This window comes from Rhyacophila brunnea, unplaced genomic scaffold (genome assembly GCF_057557595.1).
Source record: "Rhyacophila brunnea isolate RB1 unplaced genomic scaffold, BYU_Rbru_1.0 scaffold_5, whole genome shotgun sequence".
Lineage (NCBI taxonomy): Eukaryota > Metazoa > Arthropoda > Insecta > Trichoptera > Rhyacophilidae > Rhyacophila > Rhyacophila brunnea.
In genome coordinates this window covers 895661-908875 of record NW_028233170.1, presented here as the reverse complement: position 1 = coordinate 908875, position 13215 = coordinate 895661, and positions in this window count along the sequence as shown.

Below are 13215 nucleotides of genomic sequence, written 5' to 3'. Positions count from 1 at the left end.
ATTTTTTTATGTGGACGCTAAAATCTGCTCGACCCCGGGACCAGTCAATACAAAAGCGGATTTCACATAAAAAATATTGAAATAAAATGATGTCGATCGGTTAATCACAGATAACTTAATTTAATGGGAGAAATTTTACTATATTAAAATCAAATTTGTTACGTAATTATTAAACACCGAGGAGTGAATACCCAAACTTTAAAATTTAAAATTTAATGACGTAGTACCTACATAAAAAAAACTAACCCACACAATCTAGATGTGCCTACTCGTGATGACCCTGCCTCGCACGGCAGCGTTGCTAGATGAGCAGTCCCCCACAAAGGATGGGGGGTTGACAGGGTTTTAGTTTGGGAGCCTGGACTTAAGAAGGGCCCGCCATGGTGGGTCAACCAGTTAAATGAGATAAACACATACCTCAAATTTACTCAAACTACAATCCGGGTACAGAAAAATCTCTCTCAAATTCAACGTTTGTTGAATGTACTATCAACATTGAATCAATAGTTATAGAATAATTGGAAATATTTGCCACAAATGCTTTTTTTTTCGAAATATGTTAAAAAAGTTGTACTTAAAAAAGAAAACATGTACCAACCATCACCTTAAGGACGTTACGTTCCAAAACAAAGTTCAGTACCTATTGATTAAAACATACTTCATAAGTAATCATTAAAATTATAATATAATTTTAATTACATATTTTGATGCTGAAATACAGTGGGGTAGATACTGTTACTTTTCATTAAATTAGGTACATCCAAAGTCCAAATAAAAAAAAATTGTTTGTAAGTATATACTATTGATAATGCAATAATAATATCGGCATTCGTTGCCTTTATAAAATATTAATTCTCTCTATAGTCAGCAGTGAGAGTATTTGATATCTTTTGGGACTATTGTCGAAATTAAATTCCCTTTGTGGCTGACTGGATGTTATTCGGGTCTTTACGGTCGGTATTGTGCGCGCGTACCGGCCTTTTTGTTGCTTTTATATTTATAAAGAGGAGGGTAAATTATTTCATGAATTATTATTAAGTTTATCAAATTCCAGCTACCTGCTTATTTAAATTCAGTACTTACATAAAATATTAAACTATTCCGAAGATGACGAAAGGTGAAACCCTACTCTCAAAAATGACTTAAATAGAATAGAACAAAAGGCAAATCAATTAAAAATAATACTAAGCATTCATTTTAAATGTAAACGATAAGTTAAAATTCGATGTATAAAAATATCTAAGTACAACTTTGCTGTTTGTAGGCTTCTCAAATACGACAAATAAAGTTCGGGGAACTACTTCTCATTAAAGAACCGGAGACCGAAGAGCGGAAAGCGCTTTGAGGAGGCATTAACACAGTAGTGGATCGTTTTTAACGATGACGACGACGATAAATATATATTTACGACTATATTATATATTACAATTAAAATATAAACCGTCATACGAGTACCTACCTATACCTACCTCCACGTTTTTCGACATTCATTTTTAAGTAATTTTATATGGTGTGTTGGTTTATTAATCTTCCGTTTGTGAAATTCGGTTTAAATCGGAATTCAGTTCCAAAATCTGTAACATCAACCGGCATCTACCGATATTGATAAACTATTATTTTTGATTTGTTATTCGACCAATATAATAACAGTAGCATTCTAATAATTCAAATGTAATAATTTATGGAATTAGGTATATTATATCTCATCTTTTGCATTTATAATTATCTGATATAGGTATTAGTCAAAAAAAAATATATATATATATATTTGTATGATATCAGATTTTTGTGAATATCTAGAAAGTTTATGGGGGGGGGGTGATTTTGTAACTTATAGTCTCACATGTCATGTTGATTTTTATTACAAAAAATAAACAAAACTCGCTTCAATATTATTTTAATATTTTATTGAATACCTTTTACTGCTTTATACTGCGATTTTTAACTAACTTCCCGATTAGCTAGACATTTGAAACTTTTAGAATACATCAGAACACGATGCCAATGCATTTTTTTAATACTTTTAGCCATCTTTAAGTAGAATTAATTCATTTTCAGTTAATTCTGTTTTGTATGAAAGTTATTTCGGAAGAAATCCGTAATCCAATCCACTATTAATTATTGGTTGCTAGGGGGTGGTCCTAGCAACTAAATTATTAATATATACGTGCGTTACTATGGAAAGCAATATGAATGTCAATGACATTTCAATATTATTTCTATCAAGTACAATTTTTTTTGATCGTTTAAGATAGTCAAGTCAAGTCAAATTTATATGATTCAACAGAAAATTTAAAAACGTTGTATATAAAAAGTTCTTTTTATCTTGTACTTAATTATTTAAATACCGACTTTTTCACCTTCATAATATGACAGCTCATACGATTGCAAGATAATTTAAATGCATTAAAAACATTGACATAATAATATAAGAGCGTTTGTTGACATTCAAACTAATAGGTACTTATAGCAATGTCGGAAGCATTTGAGCCTTTCGAATTTTATTTAGTCGTGGTGTTACATATCCCATTAGACAAATTTTATTACGCCTTTTCAAGAACGTGCAAATACTTTCATCCCCGCAATAGAAGCTAAAAGTAGTTCCTGCCGGATATCCTATCAAAGGTGCACTATCGTCCGACGAGAGACACGCGCCCGTGATGGCAAAGAATGCACGGCACGTGAGCGCCACCGCGGCCAGGTAAGCGCGACCACGGCAGTCGACACGTGGATGAGCGTAACATTACAGCCACCTGGCGTGGCTTGCCGTGACGAGACATCGCGCCACGGAGACGCACGTCGTGCGCGCCCCAAGGATTAAAACTGTCTGACATGACAAGAATAATTTATTAGAAATTCGAGCACTTAGCACCATTTCAGTAAAGTAGACTTGCGATTTTCAATTAAACACACTTTTTAAACAATTCTTGCATGCTAACAGGTAGGTAGATTCCAGTGTAGTTTTATATTATTATTTATTTCATTAAACTATATAAATGGTGTTATATATTTTTCAAATATATAACATACATAATAATTATATATGGCAAATTTAAAACTCATCTTAGAAGAAAAGGGGGTAGTGAGTTCAGTCGTCAGTATTTTACTTTCTGAAAAAAATATTAGAAAATATAAACAATCGTGGCGTATACTGTTTTTTTTAATATTCCTTAACTTGTACACACAATACAAGATTAAATATAAATATACTGTATCCATTACTTGTATCCATTCAATGCTTACTAATGTATTTAAAATACGTTCATTCTATTAAACAAATATTATAGTATTTTATCTTTGAATACATTATTCTAAAATACAATCAAAGTAGTACCTAGTACCCTAAATTCATCCAGTATTCAATTCTCATCATAAAAGTGTTTCGAATTTATCAATATTGAATCTGTCACAGAGTTTTTTTTAAATAATATTTATTGCAAACCCTTTATTTGTAAGCTTTGGTGCATCAATTATTTCGTTACAAGTTACCTCATCCCTTAGGGGCTAACCCCTCAAATGCTAGGTAATCTTATATAATTACAATTTGAATTTCTGCCAAAGGACGTCTCTAGACTTTTCATACTCAGTACCTATTGTGGAAAACTTAAATACCATACAGCCTCTGCCTAACATTGTAGACAAATGAAAAATTATATTATAAATGGACGTCAATATGTAATAAAATTGTTTTTAACTAATTTTACCACAGCCATTCAGTCAATGCTCTGGTTCAAACACACATTTTAGACACCACTAACCTCAGCAATTAGGCAATTTATTATGTAGATATATACATTTATATATCTAGGCGAATTCAATATAATTTGGATGGTTAAGGGGGGACATGCTCGTCGAAGGTCAAAATTGAGTTTTTATTGTATTTTCAAACCATGATCCTGGACACTCCTTAAACGTTGTAGATAATCTATTTATATAATTTTGAAGCCTTATTATCCTTTATAGTTATTTTAAACATTTGATGACTGCATGAAGCATTTTTGTTACATAAAATAGTATTCTTTTAAACCTCTCGCTCTAATGTTTTAGAATATAGTCATATTTCAGTACATAACTGTGCAGTGGTGTTTAAATTTTTTACATTTATTAATTTTTAAACGCATTTATAAAGCCATTAGTATAATTTATTACGAGATAATTTTTGTAAAATATTCACGATAAAAAATTATTTTGATAATCTCTGTGATCCCAAATTTGACAAGAATTAGGCATTTTATTATTCAAAAAATCGGCAAGATTTACACATTTGAAGATAATTCTAAAGATACTTATTATAAGTTATGTCTTTGACCATTCAAGTGTGATAAAAATCTTATGAATAATGATTGCTTTATAATAATTATTGACCTAAGAATAAGGTAGTGTTTTTTTGAAATACGCCATTTCTTTTGTCATTCCCCAGTGGTTAAGCTACAACATACGGCCGTAGCCATAAAATGACAAACTATAATTAAAGTAGGAAGTAAAATTATGTTAACGCGCGTGTTTGAACATGTACCTAACCGAATTTTTTTTTATTTTTTTTTATACGGTACATGTTCAAACACGCGCGTCAATATCATTTTACTCCCTACTTCAATTATAGTTTGTCAATTTATGGCTACGGCCGTATGTTGTAGCTTAACCACTGGGGAATTACAAAAGAAATGGCGTATTTCAAAAAAACACTACCTTATTCTTAGGTCAATAATTATTATAAAGCAATCATTATTCATAAGATGTTTATCACACTTAAATGGTCAAAGACATAGCTTATAATAAATATCTTTAGAATCATCTTCAAATGTGTTAATCTTGCCGATTTTTTGAATAATAAAATGCCTAATTCTTGTCAAATTTGGGATCACAGAGATTAGCAATATAATTTTTTATCGTGAATATTTTACAAAAATTATCTCGTAATAAATTATGCTAATGGTTTAATAAATGCGTTTAAAAATTAATAAATGTAAAAAATCTTAACACCACTGCACAGTTATGTACCGAAATATGACTATATTCTAAAATATTAGAGCGAGAGGTTTAAAAGAATACTATTTTATGTAACAAAAATACTTCATGCAGTCATCAAATGTTTAAAATAACTATAAAGGATAATAAGGCTTCAAAATTCTATAAATAGATCATCTACAACGTTTAAGGAGTGTCCAGGATCATGGTTTGAAAATACAATAAAAACACAATTTTGACCTTCGACGAGCATGTCCCCCCTTAATAATTATCAAATATTTTACCATAGGACCGGACCACCAACATCAGCCGTCGTCGATCTACTGCCGGCTGAAGGCCTCCCCATCAATTATTCTTGGTCGATGCTCGCTAGGTTATTTTGCCGCGTATTTCTGTCAAACTAAATTATTTGTTAATACAACGATCTATCCTCCAAAATTTTATCATTTATACACTTCATAATTATTTTTGGTAGATACCTAATATTATTATCTGCTACGTACCTACACCTAGAGTTGGGTATTTCCCAATAAAATCTCAATCTCGAGATTCGGGATTTCCCGAAATGATAAAATTTTGAATTCTCGAGATTCGGGATTTCCAGAAAAGAATTATCGAGAATTCTCAAGATATCGAGAAAATTTAAAAAATCTTAAAATCAGTGTGAAAACAGACAAATTCCAAAAAAATATGATTTTTTTTATTTACGTAAGAAGACAAAGAAGTAGGAAAAAAAATAATTCAAAACATTACTTATTAAAATAGAATTTCACAACAATCGCGTACGCTTTTGAGACACAAAATTCCCTGATGTTGAAAAATTGCGCTCATTTTGAGTAAAATTGTGTTAAATACCCCGATCAGTCATTGAACGTTTTGTGTTTTCTGTCCAATGTTTTCATACACTGTGTGAGACACTCGAACTCAAATTTTGTTAATTTATTTCAATTTAAAAAATCGTTTTTTTTTTTTCAAATAATATTAGCTAATAAAGAAATCCTGAATTTCGAGAAAAGATTCTCAAGATCCGGGATTTCCCGAAATGTTAAAAATTTCAATTCTCGAGAGTTAGAAGTACGTCTGTCTTCGTATAATGTGGACGAGATACACAAATTTTAATTTTAAATGTTAGCATACTAATAACTATACCTGCGAATCTATTATATATTCAGGACTGCTAACTTATTGTAATTGTTACAATAAATGGTAATACTTCGATACAAACCTACCCTAGATAGCTGCCGTAGAGGCCGATAGTAGTCTTGTGTAGGTATAGATTAGATGCGCTGGTGGCTATTGTTTCATGTGTCCGACAAGAACACTTACACTAAAACGCAATTTAAGGTTTTCAGCCTCTTGATATTATATATTTTTAGCGTTTTTGTTTTAGAAATTTTAGGTTCCGTTATGAATGGACTCAAAAGATCATTTCCTGTTGACTTCTGATGTACATAGTTATTATCATCCCTAAAAAGACTGCACTTTAATGTAACCGTTAAACTAAAATGAATCCCAAAGGGTTACAATAGCAGCATAGAGTGAAAAATAATACAAATTATATAATAAAAGGCTTAGTTGTATTCACACAAGTAAGCAAGTACTTGCGCAGTTTATTGCCTATTAGCTGTGAGTTGTGATTAGTATACGGGTCGAGAATTGATTTTGAATATTAATGTACGATTCAATCTATTCTACCCATTCTTGTCATTTCTTTTTTATTTATTATAAGACTCACTTAGCCGAGGAGGGATTTTTTTATTGGTTCACATGCAAAGAGTGTTTCAGGTCCATTCAGAGTAGTAATCACAATAATTGAATACTTACTATCAATTTAGGCGTAATCAGTTTTAATTGACACAATATTGTGCAGTTATACTATTATTTTCATGACGATCTTCTCTCGTCTCTAAAACCAGTTTGACGTAAATGCAATTTTATATTCAAAAACTAATGAGTCCCAATCCACATGTTCGGATTTTGTGTGAAAATTAAAGGTCCAGATATCCTTTTCTCGAAAGTCTTTGATATTATTGTTTATTTCAATGACTATATTGAATATTACTTTCAATGACAATGATTATTGATTAAAAAAATTGAAACAGCACCATCTTTAAACAAACCTATCTGAAAATAATATCATTTTTACACATTGGTAGGACGTCCCAACCATGCCAAAGTCACCAATGTGCCAAATGACACTTCTGAGATTTAAAGAGATTTAAACATTTTTGGGAATGCATTACCTTATCCTAGGATTGTTATGAGCCTTTCAATTTTGATTTATACGATAATATTTCTTATTTGGTGTCTTGTTGTCTATTATATATTGTCTTTGGCACATCTAAAATAACGTTGTTTATTTTATTTGTACGCGATTGTACCACATCAGTGCCTTTGACTAATTTGTACTCCGTATTTAGGTGCGCAGTTTAGTGAAAATTAATGTCATTATCTTTCTCATTTCTAGAGCCAGTATCAGTTCCGGTCTTTAGCATATTAAAATTTGGTCCATTTCTACCATATCCATACACTTAAGTCAAATTAGCCAAAAAGCGCATTCGACCATTGAGACATATTAGAATAAATTTTAGAAAAAACTCGGGACGAATGAAACTCGATCTCACATCTTTCACTTTCCGGGCGAGTGCTCTAGTATTTAATTTGTCGATCTATCTTAGATTCACGCAAATTAACTACTACATTTATCTGAGGCACCTAATTTCAACAGTTAAAAAGATTTTTTTTATTATTATTATTGACGTTCACCTACTTGTGAACAATATTTTTTTATTCAATACCTAATTCACAAGATTTAAACTTTCTAGATTTTTCATTATAGAAAATACACATTTTTTAAAAACCTTAACAAGATACCTATTAGGAAAACAATCGGTGTGTGTACTTATGTACAAGCAGGTTAGAAGTTAACTTCTTCGGCGTAACAAAACTTGTGATAAACTAGATTCTTTGTCTAGCTCTTAATTATCTTGTTAAATTACATCCTCAAGAAAAAGGACCGCTTATTGGAATGCCATTGGTTTATTTCTATACACTTATATTACTGAATTATATAATGGTTTCTCGTTGTTTTTATTTTTAAAGTACCAACTGTCACTCTGACGTTTAATCGTTTGTTTACGTAAGGAATTGCAAATGGCCAATAATAATAAATTCACTGCCTAGGCATCGGAACAATTCTAAACTATAATATTATACTGTATAATCGTCACGATTTCAGTACCATACAGTGGCGTAAAGGTAGTGCGTTCGGCTGATAACCGAACAATCGGTGGTTCGAATCCAATCGAGTGCGTTTTTTTTCGTGTGAAAAAATAAATTATGTTTTACATGTCACACGCCAAAAATACACTCTGACCTGATTTCGCAAACGCGCCAAAAGAAGTATAACTTCAAAAATCTAGAAACGAGTTAGACCAAGTGCTAATGTGGATGAATAACGTTGATTATATAATGTGAACATGAAATATGGAAGTGATGACGAATACGTTCAAGCTTTTTCTGGATGGACGGACTCAAGAAAATTTACATATTTTACATCTGGAAGTATAATGACTATCTTCATAAAATTGTGCGCAGTATATTTAACTTTTCTTGACTATCGAATATTAAATTTGATCAATTATCTTAACAGTATAACCTACAACTAATTATTATGTAAACATCAATACTGTATTAAATTAACAGTCTGTGAGTTAGACATAATGGTGAACTATGTTAAGCCCATATTAATTGCGAATGAATAAACGAAATAATAATAACCAATTGAAAAGTGCAAACGGTTTCACAACGACTAAGTGTCGAATGAATAATGCCGTTAAGTGAAAACTAAAATCCGTTACCGCAAGCCTCGCACAACTGCCCGCATGTTTCAAACTTTTTTTTAAAGTACACAATCGCATAAATAATTTCATTTATTATATTATTCTATATGAAAGGTATCTAGATACAATTCTCAATCGAACGGTGGTAGTTGAATCTGATAGTAGAACGGCGGCCCGCGAGCCGAACATGGTCCAAAATTACGCAACCTTTATAATATTATTCTGAAATTCAAAAAATACTAATCTAATCGAATAAATAGTAGACATTTCTATTGCGAATCAATAGGTACAATAACGATGTTTTGAGGTGAGGTATATTAATTTAATTGGAATGAAAATATGTATTTATTAATTAAAATGAAATACAATATTATATAGTACTGATTCTACTTTTTTAATATTTTGGGTTTCGTCAAAAAAGTTAGAATAATTATTAGTACTGTAAATTATATTATGTTTCAGTTTAATTTCAATTAATACAATACATTTCTACCGTGAATTGGCAGTTAACAAATCAAAATGAATAAAGGAAAATTAAAAAAAAAAAACTCCATCCGTATTTGTAATAGATTGGCAAGTCAGTGGTATTTAATGACTGAGTGTAATTCTGTCGGAAAATTGTAAGATAAACTTGTAGCTAATTTAAATATTAGGAAGCCCTTTATTTGTTCATCTTCACTTTTCATGTTATATGAAGGCTTTGTCGTCGTGAAAAATGGATTTCTTCAACGCCCTACAATTTAAATTACAATCAATTGAAAATGTATTTACATGGGGTAGAAGTCTATTATAATGATTTTAAAACAATGTCTGTGACATGTTTCAAAACCACCAAGCGTTACCCGATTGCAAAGAAATTAGCATCTTAGATAGAGAATTGTTTGTTTGATTAAACTATTCAATGATTCCAGTCGATGTGCTTTACTGATTGAGCTAAACTAATGATAGATGAAATCAACTGGTAGTCATACTAATTAAATTGCGTTAGTATTGACAATCGGCTTTTTGTGGTTTGAATTAATGTACCAATAATAGATACTTACCTACTTGATTCCTCCCCGACGTCAGGATTTCTCCACATTTTAATCCACCTACTAATATTTTTTTATGATTTACAAAATATGAAAATGTATCTAACGCACATATTACGTTATTGAAAATTTGTTAATTTATTGGTATTGTCAAAAATTATGGCATTTTAATTCAATTTTTATATTGCCGAAACACAATTTTCCTACAAAAATAGGTCAGTTAGTAATAAACACAATAAAGTAAAGCAGAATTTGACCATACCTGAGTATTGCTGCATTGCACAATGACTGGTCCGTTAAAAAGACTGGGTGTGATTCCCACACTCCGGGTTCAAATTCAATCTCTCACATCATCCACCCACCGGTTTCGATTTTATTATATTTGAAGGGAGGTTTTCATATGAATCGTAAATATTTTGGCGAACGCGGTCGACCCCGAGCCATTAATTATTGTAACGCTAATGTAAGCCATCATATAAAATTAGATGTGTATTCGATAAATACAGGAAAACATGCAATCAATTCGTGTGATTCACTATGCAGTTGCCTTATCCATTGGCTCTATATAAGTGGAACTTGGACGAGTTCAGAAAAACTTTCTTTACAGATTGGTATTAGGAAAAACGATTATTAGCGACTAACTTAACTTTTATGGTCAATCCTCCGGATCCAAACTCAAACTAAGCATGTAAATTTTCCAGACACGGGTTTTAAACTCCATACTCATTGCTTTATAAATTACCAATCTACTTGCTGGAATTAAAAATGAATTGGGTAAAGTCTATTAAATTCTTTTAGGTACTTATTCAAAATTTAAATTGGGTATTTATTTATAAATTTAATTAACAATTAACAGTCTACCAGAATATTCTATTATACTCAGTATATAATAAGATAATAATTTCCATCATAATTCTGATTAACAGAACGTGCCACGGTAATCCATACATATTATTGTAGATATTATTGAAGCACGGGGAGGCCTTCACCCAGCAGTAGATATATATTGACTACTGGTGCTGTTGATTGTTGTAGATTTTGTGAGAGTTTATTTATTTATATATATTTAGGGTTACATGTAGTAGTTTCAATGTTATTTGATATGTTTAATAATAACATTAATTTAATATGTACGACTTGATACTTACGAACACCTACTTTTCAATATATTTTTTTTATAATTCATAGGTATATGCGATATAATTGTATTGATAATTTAATAACCTACCTTTCCCTTGTATTCCAGTAGTTTTTATTACGTATTTTTTAAATGATTTTATTTTGACAGATATTAATTTAACCTCAAATCTATACGGCTACCAGTTACCAATACTGCATACGTACAATATTCCGGATACGATTTTTTAGTGTAAAATATCCGAAGAAACTAATATACAGCGCTCGAAATGGAAAAGTTTACGAACCGGAGCGCTCGACAATTTTCTGAAGATATTAACATAGTTATCAAATTTTATGTGTATTTTATATAAATAAGTGTGTTAGATTTTTTATTATATGCCATATCTAGACTCAGAGGGTCAAATTATTTTTTCCACGAGACGGAGCGATAACTTTACCGATTTCACGAATAGGAGCGGCGCTCCGGTGCGCTCCGGTCCATTTCGAGCCCTGAATATATATATATATTGATAGGCCTACTCTACGTGTAAAGTTTATACCTATAAAGGAAATTGACGGAATATCAATTAGATAAAAATATACTAACAAATTTAAAGCGGGCTATTTGGGGTTGTCTTCATATTATGTCAGTGGATTGATAAATATTCTTCATGAATTCATTGCTTTATTTTAGAACCAAAACAAGAATAATATTAAAAAATTTCAACACAATTTTTCATATATTTTTTTTATATATGACCTACGATTTGACATATTTCAACAATTTACTTCTAAGCAGCGTTACATTTCTTGTTAAACTATGTACCTACCAGTGGCGAAGGGTGGGGTTAGGCTGTTAAGATCTATTTTTTTATTTTTATTTGTTTCTTTATTTAAACACCACAACAGGCCGTGAAGCCCAATAATAGTGGTATATATAGATCTGACATAAATAGTGTACAATAAACTTTGTCAGTCATACGTTTATATTTTTATTGAACTAAGTATACGGTGTTAGTTATTAAAAATAAATTAAGCCCTACTTAAACCAAACCATAATAGTTTTTGGTATATTTTGGACAATACGACAAAATTGTGCACACTTTTTCATTCAAACTTATTTGTTTTCGTTGGATTCAGAATACATATTATATTATACGTCATATTGTTGGTTATTTTTTTTTTAATTCATTAAGCCTTGCCTAAGCCAAACTATAGGTAAAAAATACATATACAATATCCAGAAATATCCGATTATCTATTATGGCTTGGTTTTCGCAAGGTTTAATTAAATTTTAAAAACTAACCAACAGCATCTGTAAATTGTAGAATTATTTCAATGAAAACAAATACGTATGACTGACAAAGCTTAGTGTGCACTATTTATGGCGAATGTTAACAGCCCACCTCCATCCTTCGCCACTGGTACCTACCTACCTATCTGCATGCTATACTTTAATATTATATAATTTGAGTTTATTATAATGGTTTACATATTATTTTAAATTAAATAGTTATCTGTCGCCCGACGATAATTTAATCGAGTGAAGCTACGTGTGTGCATCGTAGAGATCACCAAAAAGGACATCATCGAATCTAATAGAAGTTACACAACCCTCCAAATTTAATAATAAGGTCAGCGGTCGAGTGGTGTGTGAATTTCTTTGTTGCGTGATGACTCCCATTCATATCGAGCCCACAATCAATTCGACAAACCCTCCCACGACAGCTTTAAAATAAATAACATCACAAAAGTATATTTATTATCACATTTACTATGATTACATGACTTGGCAGTGACTAGTAACCGATAATATGTACTCTAACGTTACGGTTTTCACATCCCAAATACATTCAACATTAATTCACGATATTATAATAATGTAGTATTTTCCCAATATTATATTCTGACGGTACTGCTTTACGGTAGTGAGTTATGGATCCTTATCAAGTAGATAACCGCCAGACAAATCTAAATATTAAATTTAACGAGTTTTGCAGTACAGTTCAAAGATATAATATGACGGTAATTTGCAATAGTAGAAGTAAATACCATTATAAATTATAACCATATAATATAATATATCTGCAGCAACATTTTACAGACAGATATAGATGCGTTGGCAGAATAGAACAACAATGTTGTAGAGACGTGAACACGGATTTTCAATAATGGTCTTTATTGCAATATCGACAGAATTAGTTCAAATAAATTCAATAAATCTACATTCTTTTATTGAAAATACATAATTTTA